At 31.3% G+C, this 17,208-nt stretch overlaps 1 protein-coding gene across 1 annotated transcript in view; it reads right to left on the bottom strand.

Annotated features, from left to right (window-relative positions):
- Positions 1 to 17,208, bottom strand: part of LOC140449490 (testis-expressed protein 2) — a 97,544-nt gene that overhangs the window by 60,751 nt on the left and 19,585 nt on the right. The gene's annotated exons all lie outside the window — the stretch shown is intronic.

Genomic DNA, 17,208 nt, shown 5'->3' with positions numbered 1-17,208 from the left:
AAAACAAAATGCATGGTTATAACAGCAAATTTACTAAGATGTAAAATGGAGCTAGAAGTTCAGACAAAATAAAACAAATGATTTAAATATCTAGGCATCACATTATCTAGCTACGGAAAAATCGAAATAAAAGTGGAAGATCAAGTGAGTAGAGCAAAGAGAGCCGAAGGTTGGAAAAATAAAAATATCGAGAAAGAAATGAAAGGCAGAATTTACAAAACAGTCATCAGACCAATAAAGCGGCATACGCGGCAGAAACACGACTTGACACAATGAGGACAACAAGGATATAAGAAACAGCAGAGATGAAAACATTTTAAAAAATTGATGGAACACTATGGGACAGAGCTAGAAGGACAGATATACGACCTAGATGCAAGGTAGAGAACATCAAGGACTGGCTAAGAAATAGAAGAGTACAATGGAGCCAAATGAGAACAAATAGAAAGACGATCAGTAGGAAGACCACGAACACGATGGAACGACAACTTACTGGAGGCACATTGAAAAACAGACAGAGTCATGTCTACTTTGTTTACATAAAAAGGAAAAGAAGAAGAAGAAGTAAAATTCTAATTCCAAAGCAGGTCAATGTCTGCATTTTCTGATATACCTCCTAGTTTAAACCCAAAATCCTCTAGAACAAGAAGTATAAATGCTATTAGGGAATTATAGGTATAAAATATAATCAATTAGTGTTTGTTATACATATAAACTAAGTTCCACAATTTCAAGTCTTTTTGGATATTCCCTCGTATCAATTGACAACCCTTGTCAGTTTGTCACACCAATTTTCCCAGGATCCTAAAGATCCACACCATCTAACTTTTTGTCTACCTTTATGCTTACTTCCCACGGATTGAGGCATAAGGATTCGCTTCAGAGGATTATTTTTTTTTGTAATCGTGCTATAGGTGTAATGCCTATTTATATTTTCCTACTTTATGAAAGACATTACGTCTTTTCCACCTTTTTATATAACGATAGACTATAGACATAAAATTCAGTCTATAGCATCACCCTCTTCCCTGAAATTACATGAATCATTGAAAAAGTCATATCACTATTAGTTCTAAAGTTTCTTTAATGAGGTTATCCAAAACTAACATGTTCTCTTATTCTTTAACCATATTATTCATAGTATCTCTTCTATTTATTCGTGATTTTTCCTTTGTTAATAAGTGCTTTTTCACGAGCGTCATTCATTTTAAATGCTTTCATTTAATTTTTTCTGTCAATCGCAAAAAAAATGAATATCTAAGCAAAAAAGAAGAAATTAGGTAAATTTAATTTTATAATTGCATTTTAAATTTTCAAGGATCAAAAATCAGTTAGATAGAAGTAATCTAAGCGAATCAGAAGTTTATGATTGTGATGGTAACGTTGATGATATAAATCACTGAATGTTAAGCTGTAGACATGGTATGGCAATTAAATATTTAATAAAAACTCTTCAAAATAAAAATTCCGGCTTATAGTAAAATATTTATATACTTGCTGAGGACAATGTTAGCGAAATGAGGTGGTCAAATATCCGCGACACTTGAATGGGGTTGGTTTTATCGTCAATCAAGAAATCAATAGTTGCAAAGGGTGATTTTTTAGAGTCAATTTTATAACAAAAAAATTTATTAAAAAACCTTTATAAAAGGTATATAATTTAAAAACCTAATCGGGCTATATCACAAAACGTTTTCGGAATCCATGTTCCATCATCAGTACACTAGGTATACATGTATTGAGCCACTAAATATGTGGGTAAAAACCCGTTAAAAATTGTTGGTTTAAATTTAGTTTACATTGTATGGTATTAAATATTATGATGTTAAAGTTACCAGTGGATTTGGTAAGATGGCGACGTATGACTCCACGTGAAGTTGCTGGTCCTGAGACGATGTGTCTACGAGGACCTGATGAAAGCAACTCTCAGCAACTCTGTGTAGTAATTATGGCTCTATAGCGGTTACCATTGACTTAACGTTCTGGCCAGCATCGTTTTTGAAGAAGTACGGTCCAATGATTCTACCAGATCATAAAACATACCAAACAGTCAGTTTTTCTGGATGTAATGGTTTCTCAAGATACATTTGAGGATTATCTTAACTCCAAATAGGGCAGTTTTGTTTGTTGACGTAGCCATTCAACCACAAGTGAGGTTCAACGCTAAACAAAATTTGCTTATGAAAATCGGAATCAACGGCAATCTCGTTTTGGACTTACTCACCGAATCTACAAATCTACGCCTTTCTAGGTAATGATGTACCTATCTTCAATTCTTGCATGAGTTGGATTTTGTAAGCACGCAAAGCAAGATCTTTACACAAAATCTTCCATAAAGTGAATGGACACGTATTCAACTGCTGTGCACGATGGCAGATACACTGATTCGGGTGTTCCTGTATGCTATGCCCTACAGCAGCCACAACTTCTTCTGTACATACTGTATGACGTGTCTGTGGATGCATATTATCATTTAAAGTAAACGTGGTGCAAAAACGTTTCATGGCTAATCGAATTACTTGCTCTGATGGACTATTATGTTAACCAAAAAATCACTTTATTACTGTAAAAATGGCCGACAGTTAAAAGAGTGTTACCAACTTACATTTCTATACCTCTAAAAAAACACCCTTTATAAATAGCTAGTGTCCAATATTAGACTGTGCCATAACGAATCAATTGAATGCTCAACCGTTCCGATTAAATATTATTCTAGTTCACGCTCTAGCTTGTAATGCTTCAAACAATGATAGTGAGCTGGTTTACACATATAATGTAAAGGCCAAAGAAGAATGTGCCAAAAGAGAGCATATAGTAGATGCACACGGTTTGTGTATTTTTGCCACTTCGTCTTAACGTTGAGTGAAAGAATAATTTTAGCAGCAAAGAAAAAGAATACAGATGACTCAAACTTATCAATTCAAATTTGTTATTCCACTGCATTCCTTACTGTGCAGCAAACGATGACATGTACTGGGCTTACCACTGCACAATTTACAACTAAAGGTTAACTAGTTCGTCATCATAATTAGAAATTCCAACCAACTAAAACTATGTAACGGAAACACATTTGGTGGTGTGAAAACTCATAGGTAATATATATATATATATATATATATATATATATATATATATATATATATATATTGTAAAAACTACGACCGTCAATTTATATTTCTAAAGTATTCAACTAGTGAATTCAAGTGAATTCAGAGGTTTAATCGGTCATTCAGGTTGGCAAATAAAAAAAGAAGTGAACTACTTCATAAGTTTATCGAAGACGTTTCGCTTTATGATTCTAAAGCTTCATCAGTTCTCTAAAATATAACAAATGACATAGAGTTTATAAGAAATACAGATGTTTATAGTTCATAACTTACAACTCAATATGTAGTATATTATCGATGTTATCATATATCTATATCTGCGTATTTTCCATTCAAAATAATAACAAAATCATCCCCTATTTCCAGGTTTCATTAAAACATAAATTAAAAATAATATATCAAAATATTTCCGCCATACAAATTCCACCCGTCCAACTAATTATGCAATGTCCCCTGTAGAAGTTCATAATTGTCTCAAACCTTGGAATTTGGTGACACATGGCCCTTAAATAAAAAAAATTTCGGTATCGCGTCAAGTTGTTTGCTAGATTGCAATAAATCAGAACTTTGTTGGTCTTCAGCGGAGAACCATCTAAATGAAGCCAAATGTTCGTTTAAAATTTTTTAAATATTCATATCTACGAATATGAACATTATTTTCGGCAAAGTTTGTGTGTTGTTTTTTGTTTTTTCTTTTTTGGTTAAGTTAGTTTTAAATATTGAGTAAAGTGTACAGTAGATATATGATAACATCGATAATATACTACATATTGAGTTGTAAGTTATGAACTATAAACATCTGTATTTCTTATAAACTCTATGTCATTTGTTATATTTTAGAGAACTGATGAAGCTTTAGAAATATAAAGCGAAACGTCTTCGATAAACTTATGAAGTAGTTGACTTCTTTTTTTATTTGCCAACCTGAATGACCGATTAAACCTCTGAATTCACTAGTTGAATACTTTAGATATATATATATATATATATATATATATATATATATATATATATATATATATATATATATATATATATATTTTTAGTCTACCAAGCTTTCGCAAATCTTTATTTGCATCATAAGGGTGCTACAATAAACAAAATTAGTACAAATTACAGAATAAGAATTATTTTGTATCTTACACTAATTGAGGTTAGTTGTCATGATGTTTATAAAATGAAATGGACAACCTCATCTGACTCCTACAAATGATGGCGAAAACTATCCAAAATTGTTTTAAAAAACGTTCTTTTACAAACACATATTTAAAACACTTAAAAACACATATACATAAACATTTAAATAAAATTATGTTATAAAATAATTACAGAACATGTATTTAGTCATAATATCAAATTTAGGTTATAAATATTCTTATCAGAAACAAATTCACAACCAATTCTTTTATATATATATATATATATATATATATATATATATATATATATATATATATATATATATATATAAATACGTCAATTTATCGGGTAAAGTGGTCTGTAATAAAAATCTTTCTTTTTTCTTAATTACTCAATATTTCGCCATTTATTTAACAGCTTCTTCAGGAGTAAACTAAAACAATTTGAATATTACAAAAAATGGCGTACAAATACATTTTAAAACACTTACAGAATTTAAAAGATTTGGCAAATAAAAAATGACATTGAAGTATTTGAAAAATTGAATGTGAAGATTAAATTGTCTTAAGCACGTTCGTTACAGCTATACGATAAAAAATTAAAATTATTTCAAATGTAAAAATAAAAATAACAATAAAAGAAAAGTAAGAAGAATAATATTTCTTTGATGAATTATTAAGGTTAGTTGTTATTAAGATGAATGTTGGCTATTTTGAATGTTTATAAATTTTGTTCAATATGTTACAATATATATATATATATATATATATATATATATATATATATATATATATATATATATATATATAATAAAGGTAAAAGATATCGGCATAGCTCGCAACAAAGAAAAAAAAATATAATAAAATATGTGTATAAGATGGAAGGCAACCGTATATACGTATTTCTGACTATTGGTCGTCTTCAGTACGGTGCAGCCAAGTTAGAAATGGAGCATATTAACTTGGGAAAGGATCACTACAGGAGCAATGCGACCAATTTGTGGCAATAATGTTAGAAGACTCTGAGGTTTCCAGAGCAACAACCAACACATCCACGGAGGAAGCTAAACTACCTGAGAAATGAATGCCAAACGTTTACAACGTTTCAAACAACAGGTAGTTGTTCCTTTCCTCAGGTAGTTTAGCTTTATACAACTTTTCCCGATCGATAGAGTCATACGCTTGTTTAAAATCAATGAAAAGCATTTGAAGTCCTAGGTTTTGTTCGTAACTGTTATTTTGTATAAATTTTAATGTAAATATTTGATCCACTGTCGATCTTCCTGGGAAAGAGAAATAAGAACAGGAAACAGAAGTGGGAAATAAGAACACAAGCATTTCAAACAATACGTAATTGAATGCTTAAATGTTACTACAACTAAGTTAATCTCTAGCCAAAGTTTTAGCGCAAAGTTCTTTTATTGAAACCGCCGATCACTGTCCACCTTACACTAGTCCGCGACACACTACACGAGCACTGATACAGATTAAAATGTTACTAATAATTATCACTTCAACTGAGGATGTTTTCTTCAACTATGATTTTAACTATAAGCTCTGTAACAATAACTAGGTATACTTAATACGCGAGAGTCTAAAACTCTTAAACCAGAAATGCGTCGAATTTGATCGAATACGTCTAACACTAACTAATATGCGAGAGTTAAACCTCTAACCAAGAAGCGACCAGCTAAGCTGGGATACAGTTTTATACTAAATACTTAAAATTCTGATTGCAATGCCTGACTATTGCCAAGGGGTTTACCAGGGACAACTTCGATATTTCTATACAGAGGTAGGTAAAATCCACTGTTTGAATTCTTTCTAAAAGGGAAATTTTGGGAATTAGCCGGAAAAAGTTAATCTGTGAGTAAAAATATCTTTTTAATACAGTATCGGCTTTCCTAAGAATTTGCTGGAGAATTTACCTCGGTAGATTTTAAGACGTGTAAGTTAATTGCTACCAGTGGCGTATCAACACTTGGATACATTTCTTATAGAAATTTATCCAGTATTCATCTACTATCCATTTTCGTATTTTTTCAATCTATTACGTATGATCTTTCCTAATATTTTGTACACAACATCCAGTAGCGCTATCCCTCTGTAATTTTAACAAAGGGTTTTGTCACCTTTCTTATGTATTGGGCAAATTACGGCATTAATCCATCTCTCTGGCATTTTCTCTTCTCTCCACACTCTCAGTATCAAATTACATAGCTTTCTTTGCAGTGGGGTCCTTCCTTTAAAATTTCCGACGGGATTCCATTCTCCCCTGCGCTTTTACCGTTTTTAAGCCATTTTATTGTTTCCTTTATTTCCTGTTCTGTTGGTTTCTCTACGTACTCCTCATCATTATCCTCTGATTGGCCCATTGCCTCAGTCTGTTGAGTTTCCCATTGTTTGCATCTGTTCTTCATTATTTAGCAGTTCTTCAAAATATTGTGCTCATCTGCAGTATTTCCAAGGAGCAGTCCTTCTTTATTCCTAAAAAAATTGTTTGCGTATTATTTCTTTGTGTGAATAGAATCTTTCTTGATAGAAATTTTTTATTTCTTTGCTAATGTAATGCTCCTCTATTCTTTTTAATTTTCTTTAAAAATATTTTTTCTTTTTTTGCCTGCAGATTCTTTTAGCTTCTTTCCTTTTCGTCTCATGTTCTGTATGACGTCTGTTTCTGTTTCGTCTCATGAGTAAATATAGAAAATCATTGTTTTTCTCATAGTAAATTGTACGTCTTATGTTCATTCTCGCGCCTGAAAACATAACGAAAAATACAGTATATCACAAGGTTCTTCAATGAAAATAATCGATACGAGTGCAACCTATTCAGTTAATGGTTAGTTTTTTTGCCAGCCACGTGAATTGGCTCCTTTTTGAACTTTTGTTAATTTTAGTTATTGTAATCTTAATATAAAAAAATGTTTATAGAACTCTAATAGTCACCGGGTCAGTTAGTATAGTATAAAATAAAGTCCTATCCTGTATTGATATTCAGTTTCTATATCTTATTAAATATCATTTTTATTTTTAAAATATCAAACCACTGATCCATATATTTATTTCACCTCTTGGTGTATTATATAAAAAATACATTGTGTGTCTAAAGATGTGGTAGATTCTTTTTAGAGGTAGAGGTTTTTTTTTAGAGGTAGAGAACTTTGAAATGGAATAAAACAAAAATGTTTTTTTAAATTGTCACTAAATTGCCTTTATTCGAAAGATAATCTTTGGCATTATAATTTAAATATGAATTCTGCATAACATATGAACACATGACTGCAACGGCTGGCTCTGAAGTAGTCTAATATGGAGGTCCAATTTTCGAATTTTTCCAATATTTGTGGCCGTATATCGGCAATAACGCGGCGAATGTTGTCCTTCAAGTGGTCAATCGTTTCAGGCTTATCGGTGTAGACTAGCGACCTCAGATATACCCACAGAAAATAGTCAAGCGGTGTTAAATGTTTTCTTTAATAACTCAATTGTGGCATGAACTGTGTGACATGTTGCGCTGCTTTGTTGAAACCACAGCTTCTGCACATCATTTGTGTTCAATTGAGGAATGAAAAAGTCAGTAATTATGGCTCTATAGCGATCAGCATTGACTGTAACGTTCTGGCCAACATCGTTTTTAAAGGAGTACGGGCCAAGGATTCCACCAGCCCGTAAAGAACAACAAGCAGTCAGTTTTTATAGATGTAATGGTTCTTCAACATACACTTGAGGATTATCTTCACTCCAAATACGGCAGTTTTGTTTGTTGACTAGAAATTCAACCAAAAGTGAGCTTTGTCGCTAAACAAAATTCGCTTATGAAAAATCGGGATCAACGGCAATCTCGTTTTGAGCCTATTGAGCAAAATCTTCCATAAAGTGTAGGGGTATGTTATAGAGGTAGTATCTTTTATTGAAAGGACCACATTGAGCTTCATAGACGGGAGATGGTTCTTGATAACTGGTCCTCATAAGACACCCAACTCTCACTTATGGCTCCACGTGCCACACCCCGGGCAACTGCATTGGTCTGCAAGCTAAACTAAGTGAGGGTAAAAATTTCACGAAGGCGGATGAACCAAAATTTGGCCAACGACATAAAGATGTAGAAGGTAAGGGGAAACCACTACATTAAAGATCCCTACGGATATCCCTGGAATAATTATCTTATATGTCGGATAAAATTGAAGCAAAGGCCCTCAGTCCCGGGCATACCTTAGATGGTCCGAGGGTGCTAAAAATTCCCCGGGTTCGACTTCAAGATGTTATTCATAAAGTAGCGACATGGAACGTCAATAGTTTGTGCATCCCAGGAAAGTTACATAACCTGCTCAAAGAAATGCGGCGCGTAGAAGTGAAAATAATGGGTGTAAGTGAATTGAGGTGGTCTGGCTCAGGTATTTCTCACAAAGACAACTTTACAGTGTACTATTCCGGTAGCGACGCCACAGATAATTACCACAGGCATTGAGTTGCAATAGTTGATAATAGAATTGTGATGTCTGTTATAGATTACATACCCGTTTCAAACAGAGTAATCATAGTGAAGTTAGCCGGTCAACCTATTAATATAAATCTAATCCAAGTTTACGCATCCATATCTGATAAACCGGAAACTGAAGTTTTAGATTTCTATAAAGACATAAAGGAATCATTAAAGGTCACAAAGAAAAACGATATCAAGATCATAATGGGCGATTTTATGGTCAAAGTCGGTAGGGGTAGATGTGGTAATGCGGTCGGTGATTTCGGTCTGGGTAACAAAAATGAGCGAGGAGAGTTACTAATTGAATTTTATAATGACCACGATTTCGTCATATCCAATACGTGTTATCAACTCCCACCAAGAAGATTGTATACATGGCGAGCACCAGGTGATCGTCCAGATCATATGATACGAAATCAAATTGATTACATCTTGATAAACAAAAAATTCCGCAACTATATAAAATGAGTGGCCGCTTATCCTGGTGCGGACATTTCGTCTGACCACAACCCCCTAATCGCGAATGTAAGGATTTGATTGGCAAAGGTTAAAAAGCCATCTAATAAAAAATACATAAACGCTAGAGAATTAATGAGAGATGAAGAGCTTAGATCTACATACAGTAAGCACATCAACGAGAACTTGAGAAACATACAAGGAAATTGCATAGAGGAAACCTGTGAGAAAAAATAGCTATAGTCGAGGCTGACGAAGTAGTCGCAAGTAAAGTAAAAAGAAATCACAAAAACGAGTGGATGACGGAAGAGATACTTTATCTAATGGAGCAACGCAGACAGTACAAAATACATCAGAATCAACAGGAATACAAGGAAATCCAACGTACGATAAGGGCAAGAATTAAAAACGCAATGGAAAGATGGATGAAAGAACGTTGTGAAGAATTGGAATCACTACAAGAAAAGGGAGACAGCTTTGGACTACATAAAAAGGTCAAAGAAATTTCGAGTATATACAAGAAATCTGTGCAAACTATGCTTCGTCCCTCTTTGCGGATAATAGACCGAATCTGCCAACTACTAACTTACCCACGGAAAATTTATCCGGCCCCAATATTTATTGTTATCTACTAGAAAAACATCAAAAATAAAATAAATATTTTACCTAAACATATTCTTGTATGCATAACTGGTTGCATACCATTAAGACAGGTTTAATAATTAAAAATAAAAATACTACCCAACATTGGCCTCTTGTTTCTTGAAAATAAATACAATAATAAGAACAGCTATGTATCCATGAGTTAAAACCACACTATCAAAAGATGTCATGAAATAAACTAAGTTTTACTATCCTGACCAAAAATTTTTAGAATGTATTGTTCCATTATTATAATTTATATTTGTGTTGTTAATGTTGTGTCAAAGTTTATTTTAAATAATCTCAACGACTAGTAAGTTGCACTGACAAATTGTGATATTTTGTAAACATTTACACATTTTTATCTATATTACAGTGTCTTGAAACAGGAATAAAACAATTCCGACAGCTTGACAAAAAGTCAAAAGAGTGTTTCTCTAACATCTCGGCCAACCTTCTGACTGCAGCCGTAATAAACTGGTGGTTTTGTATATACATATATATATATATATATATATATATATATATATATATATATATATACATATATATATATATATATATATATATATATATATATATATATATACATATATATATATATATATATATATATATATATATATATATACATATATATATATATATATATATATATATATATATATATATATATATATATATATATATATATAATATATATATTAAGTTTAATGTTTTGTGAATTTCAAAATAGAGTAACCTCATGTTGTAAGATTTTGTGCTAGTTTTATACAATGTTTTTAATTCTAATTTCATTGTGTTTACTGATAAAATAATTGTAACTATATTTTAGCATATCCTGAAGAAGCAAATAAATTTTGCGAAAGCTTGATAAAAGAACAAAGAGTTTTAGTTATCCTGCCCTAATAATGACTGCAACCTCGAACTAAAACTTTAGTTTACATAACGTGTCAGTCAATAATAACTAACTACTTTATATATATATATATATATATATATATATATATATATATATATATATATATATATAAACCCTATTCATTCTACAAATTCCCAATCGTCAACATAACCACGTGTAAGCCAAACAGGGTCGTACTGATGTACGACCTATGTATCATATGATTTTTAAAAATATTTACTTTTGAAACTGTTAGTGTAAGAATTTCTTGAAATTTAATCATTATATCACAATTAAACTAAACTCTAAAAAATAACACGACCAGTAAATAACTTAACAATAACTATAACCATTGTTTAAATAGGACTAGTTAGCCAACGCAATGTATAAATTTGTTTGATTCTAATTGAGACAGTCACTAGATGTCACCACTCTTTCTGTCTCAATAGATTTTAATATACCATTGTTTGTTTGATATACATTATACTAGATGGTGCTATGTGAAAAAGTTAAGGACTAAACTAAACGTCCATTTTTGATCCACTGAATTAAATTCACCAGCGTTGCAATATTTCACTGACATAGAAGCAACAGGTTTACTTACAAATGTTACAAAAAACAGACCTTGAATCACTTAAGATATTCATTTAAAATAGAGTTATTACTATCAACTAGTAAATATCGTGTCAACTAAAATTGTAGATAAACGTACTGTGGCTTCTAAACCTTCCTATATCTAAATAAGTTTAAAGAATTTAAATATTTTATTTTATTTGGAAGTGTATTACAAAAATTTGGTCCGAGGTAAGTAAAACATTTTAATTATATGTGTTTAAAACATAAAAAAACATTGTATGAGAAAACAAATTAGGTATTTAGAAATAAATTTTACCGGATACTACATACATTCGATAATATTTGAAAAAAGTGATTTTAAATTAAAATAATGTTACTTCCATAATAAATAAATGGTTTTTTACAGGTGGCCGGAAATATTTGTTGTTATTACAAATGTGGTTTATCACCATACAATATTCATGGATTAAGAATGTTCAGTTTTCCGACAAAAATCCTTCGGCTTATCAAAGATGGATAGTACACTCTGGTAAGTAAATAGAAACTTTTTTTATATTCTTTTATTTTACACCGTTTCCGTTACGTAATTAACTTGAAAAAATGTTTAATTTTTTTTTCATTCATCATTTTTTATTATCGCCAGGGTGCATGCGTCATATTCGAGATGCATTAATTTGAATTTTACGTTTTCGTTGGTATTATAATTATTATGATATAATAAACTTCGGAAAAACAAATTAGTGAATAAATATCAAGTTAATAAACATAAACAAAGTATTAGATATTTAAATATGTATTTCTTTAGCTATTTTTAGTTATTGTATTGAAAAGTAGAAATAAGTTCATCTTTATCGGAGAACTAATTTATACAAAGGTCCATCTGGGAAAAAATTATTGGTTTCACGTAAAAATTTTATACAGATATTTGAAGGTTCTAAAAGATATATGAGGGTTAGTTAATAATAAATCTGTGAAGACATACAGGTGATTTTGGCTATAAATGTTTTTTATCCAGTTAGAGAAAAATAGTTAAAATAAAAATTGTAGATTCAAAAAGTTCTTCCATTTGTGAGTTTCTAAATTAAAATATATAAAGAATTCACCAAAATAGTTGCAAAAAACCCTTGATTTTGCAGAAATTTATAAATTTTAATAACTTTGTTTTTGCATAATGGTAATGATTTGTAACTAATAAAAATAGTAAGGATTTGTTTATCGTAGAAAGCGATTATGTAAACAACTTTTTGTTGACCTATCCCAGTTTAAAAAAAAATTATGTTTTACGTGCCACAGAAGCCAAGATATTGCAAATTCTGCAATCGCGCTTCATTTTGAAAAAGTTCAAATCTAAAAACAAACCGAGCTCAAATGGTTCTCCATTCTACTTTTCCGAAGCGGAATTTTACGAATACCATCATTTTAACGGGTTATAAATTTTTACTTCTTTACCGCATATACCATTATGTAAGTTGGAACGCACAATTCAGATCTTCATTTAGGGTCCCTTTAATTTTCAGCTCTTACTGTTAATAGACAATGGAAGTATGATTTTAAGAATAAAATTCTTTGGTTTTAAATATAAAATGCTCTCTTGCCTAGTAATGGTCATAGAAGATTCTGTTTTTTTTAGAAAGTGTGGTTTTCACCAGTTTTTCATAAGCCTCTAAATAAGTTTGTGGCATAAACGATATCAACGTTATTATAAATGTTTATAAACAGATTAAATAACCTATAAACTATTTGCTCTGATTGATATTTAGCGCACTTTAATAACTTATTAATTTCCATAATTTCAAGGAGCTATGTTACATGTCCTTGCCCAAAAAAGAGTTATTATAATTTATAAATAACTGCAAAAATAAGGTTGTTTTTTGCAACTATTTCGGTTAATAGTTTCATGTATTTTAATTTGGATACTCTCAAAAATTACATAACTTTTTATGATCTACAACTCTAAAAAAGCTGAAAAAATCTTAAACAGGTATTTAAAGTCTCTAAAAGGTATATGAGGGGTAGCTGATGACAATTATGTGAAGACTACAGCTAATTTTGCTTTGCTTTTTTATTAAACAATCGTAAAAAGTGAAAAAAGTTTATGCGCATAAAACGTTTCTTATTCATGTTAGAGATATATGGTTAAAATAAAAGTTATAGATCATAAAATGTTCTCTAATATTGATATTTTTATAATTAAAATACATAAAGAATTGACCGAGATAATTTAAAAACTCTTATTTTTAAAGTAAAATTTATAAATGTTAATATAAATATAAATAATATAAATATAAATAACTTTCTTTTCTGCATAACGATATGTAATAACTAGTTAAAATTATGGCAGTTAATGAGTTTTTAAAGTGTGCTAAATATCATACAGAACGACCATACAGTTTATGAGTTATTCAATTTGTTTATCCAGGAGACCGATTATTTAAACAACTGTACTTGTCCAAACAGTCACTCTAGGGTTATTTTGTAAATAGATATCGATTTTTATGGCTTCGTTTTAAATTATTAAAAAAAAAACATCAAGATTATATTAAATTTGTTTTTAAAAATCAGTTTGAAGAATAACAAATTTTTAGCATATAAAAATTTCTAATAACTTTGACTTTTTTATGTCATACACTTGTATGTAGGCTCAATATAAAGCTAATAAAAAAAAACATTTAAAAAAAAACCAAAACCTTCTATGGCCCAGAGGAAATCAAATAGCATTTTTTTTCTTATTTAAGAAATTGCCAATATTTTCATTGTTTATTAACATTAAGAGCTGAAAATTGAACACATTGTAAAATAATATCTAAATTTTATAATTCGATTTATAAATGGCATACACAGTAAAGAAGTAAATTAGTTTTGAAACATTAAAATAATGGTACTCGTAAAATATCGCCACAGAAAAATGCAAGGGAGATCTGTCCGCTGCAATTTCTCAGCTTGTTTCTTGTTATTGGTTATGGAAATTTCTGTTTTTTTTTTAAAGTGCTTTTACACCAGCTTTTCATTGAGCCTACGTACAGCCGTATGACATAAAAAATATCAAAAGTAGTATAAATGTTTAGAAGCTAAAAAGCACTTTTTCAAACTGTTTTTTTTTTAAATAAAATGTTGAAGTTTATAAATAAAGCTTCAAATAATCGATTCAAAAAACGTCAAATAACTGTCAAAGGTTAAACACCCTTTTTAAAGTTCCTCACGGATTTTAAAGATTTAAACAGTGTTAAACAGATAAAGTAATTCATCGACGAGTTAACAATACAAAGCGAAGTTCTTTAATCACAATGTGATAAGAAAACGAGTATCAAATTTGGTTTTATATTTCAATAGTCGAATTTAATTGCGGCTATATTGGTGTAATTAAAGAAAACCAGTGAAAATCCCAAGAAATAGGTGAGATCCTTTTTTTCTTTCTTTCCAGTTTGGAAGAGGGTCCATTAGGTACTCACATTTAGGTATTGTGTTACGGTCTGGGTAACCAGGACTACACATCATGAACAGCAATTAAATATTTACATTTACACAAAACAACTTCAATTCCAACCCAAAATCATATGTCGTTGACGCAGTCTCTAGACCTCCTTCCTGTTCGTTTTCTAAAAGGGGACAAGTTATTGTCATGCACTCCATTTTGAATACTGTTTTATTTAAATATATTAAAGAAATTGGTGAAATAGTTTATCCAAAAAATATTACTTTTACATCTCGCATTTCGAATAACAGAATCTGCATTTTCCTCACTTCTACCGACATCGTTGATCAACTAATACACCGAACGTCATAATTAATTCCACCGTCATCTTTATCTGCAGGCTTCTTTCTGCGACCAAAAGAATCCTTATTTCAAATGTATCTCCTTTCATCCCGCATTCCTAATCGAGCAGTCCCTAAAAAATACGGAACATCAGATGATCAATAGGCATATATCATGAGTTTTCCTAGGGTAACATTTGAAATAGCTGACAAGGTGAACTTCGAAGTGCAATCTTCTCTGTTAATTAACCATGAAAATACATCCTTTAAAATATTTTTATTCTCTGACAGACTATAGTGTTTTCTTTGTAAGCTTACGGGTCGTACCGTGGAGTCTGATTGCAAAGTCTCCAGTTGACCAGATCAGACACTCATTGCAGCTAATGCTCCTCCCTCTTCTTCATTTTCAGCTGACTCTAAGGAGTCCTTAATCCTGAATCCTTAACTTCATCAAAAGAATTTCTATCTTCGGAAATTGAGTCCATCTCCGTTAACTGCATACCCATCCTGGCTGCCATTATGGATTTATCCATCTCTCGTCGTACTAATTCAAAGCCCATGTTGGCAGTAGGACAAAAAAGGGGACACTTCAATGACAGTTCTCATGATACTCCTACCATCTATCTTCATCCGGTATTCTTGCTCTATTAAGTTTTTTTCCTCCTTCGACATTTTCAATGCCACCGAAACCAGCCAAAAAATGTCCAAATCTAATCTTTGATTGGATTACTCGATGAAACCTTATTATATTTCCGCTATAGAAATGATTTACAAAGATAATCCGACTAATTTTACACTCAATTCCACGCAACTTATTACATTTCTTGAGAACTCTTTTGTATGTATCACCCCACTACAAGAAGCTTAAAAATCCTCCAACATAGATGGTATTCAAAAGGACTTATTGCTGTTACGTTCCAAATTTAAAGTAGAAAGTCCCACCTCTATTTTATCAAAATTTAAATAATTCAGGACGTGTAAGAGCGGTTGCCTATAATATATTATAAGCAAGGTGGCGAAAATAAAATTAGTAATTTTCAAATAGGGGTAATGTCTGGCAAATTGTGCTGAAGTTAAGGGAACACGTCCTCTTTTTTGTGAAGAAACTAATTTAGATCGTTCTTTCTAGAGTTATCTTGGAAGAATTGGGATCATAAAATTGAAATTTTTGAATCTCGGTATTATTCGGTGACCTCCGTGTGTCAAGTTGTCAAGTGTTCGGAAAGACGACGGAAAGAAAGTGATTCCAGGTTTGACGGTGTAACTGAAAGGTTGGGCTAGATTAAAAACGGCATTTTGTTTTTTTGCTTTTGCTGCTGTTCCATGTGGGATTTGGACTAGTCCGAACCGTGTGGATATTCAAGGGGATTTGCTGCCTTCGTGGAAGGGTTTTTTTTTGGAATATCCACAATTTCGCTAAAAAAGCGGATCTACAGTACACGTGAATACCGGGAGTCGTATTTAGATCAAGAAATTAGCCTTAATCACGAGTCCAAATAGCCGGCTACGCTTCGGTCCAATTTGGGATATTTCAAACCCCTAATCTGGCTAAGAAGGGGTTGGTTTGTTTGTTTTTTTCTGCTTCTTCTTCTTCGTATTTTTCCGTCTGGCTGTAATTTTCAACTTTTCAACATTGTCACACAAGTCTATGTACATCGGCAATCGTATGGGATTTTGGATTGAAGACACGCTGAACTATAACTGGAATTCCACGCGGTGAAGTATATGAAAATTCGAGGTATGGATCGATAATTAATTTTCAACGGAAGATTTAAGCACCGTCTAATTTGGTTTGCGGAATACAATAGTTTTTTTTAAAGATTATTTGCTGTTAGTTTTTATTTTCATATTTACAAATACTTTACAGATTTTTTTTTAAAGATAATTTGCGGTTTATTTTATTAATTCAATATTTACACATACCTATTTTAATTTTGTAAACTGCGTCTAAGGGGGGGTTATATATTTGAGATTTATTTTTTTTATATTATTTTCTGCGCACGCACTTGAGCTCACGTGGTGTCCTATTTGCGTTAATTATTTTTTTTTGGTTGGTATTGAACCGCACACCCCTTAGCGTCCGGTACTTTTGATACGTCCTACCTTTCATTTTGTTCTGTTAAATAGAAATAACTTATGAATTTTTGTTAG

The sequence above is a fragment of the Diabrotica undecimpunctata genome, chromosome 1 (genome assembly GCF_040954645.1).
Source record: "Diabrotica undecimpunctata isolate CICGRU chromosome 1, icDiaUnde3, whole genome shotgun sequence".
NCBI lineage: Eukaryota > Metazoa > Arthropoda > Insecta > Coleoptera > Chrysomelidae > Diabrotica > Diabrotica undecimpunctata.
Note: the sequence above shows the minus strand (reverse complement) of the source record. Positions and strands in the feature narration are given on the sequence as shown.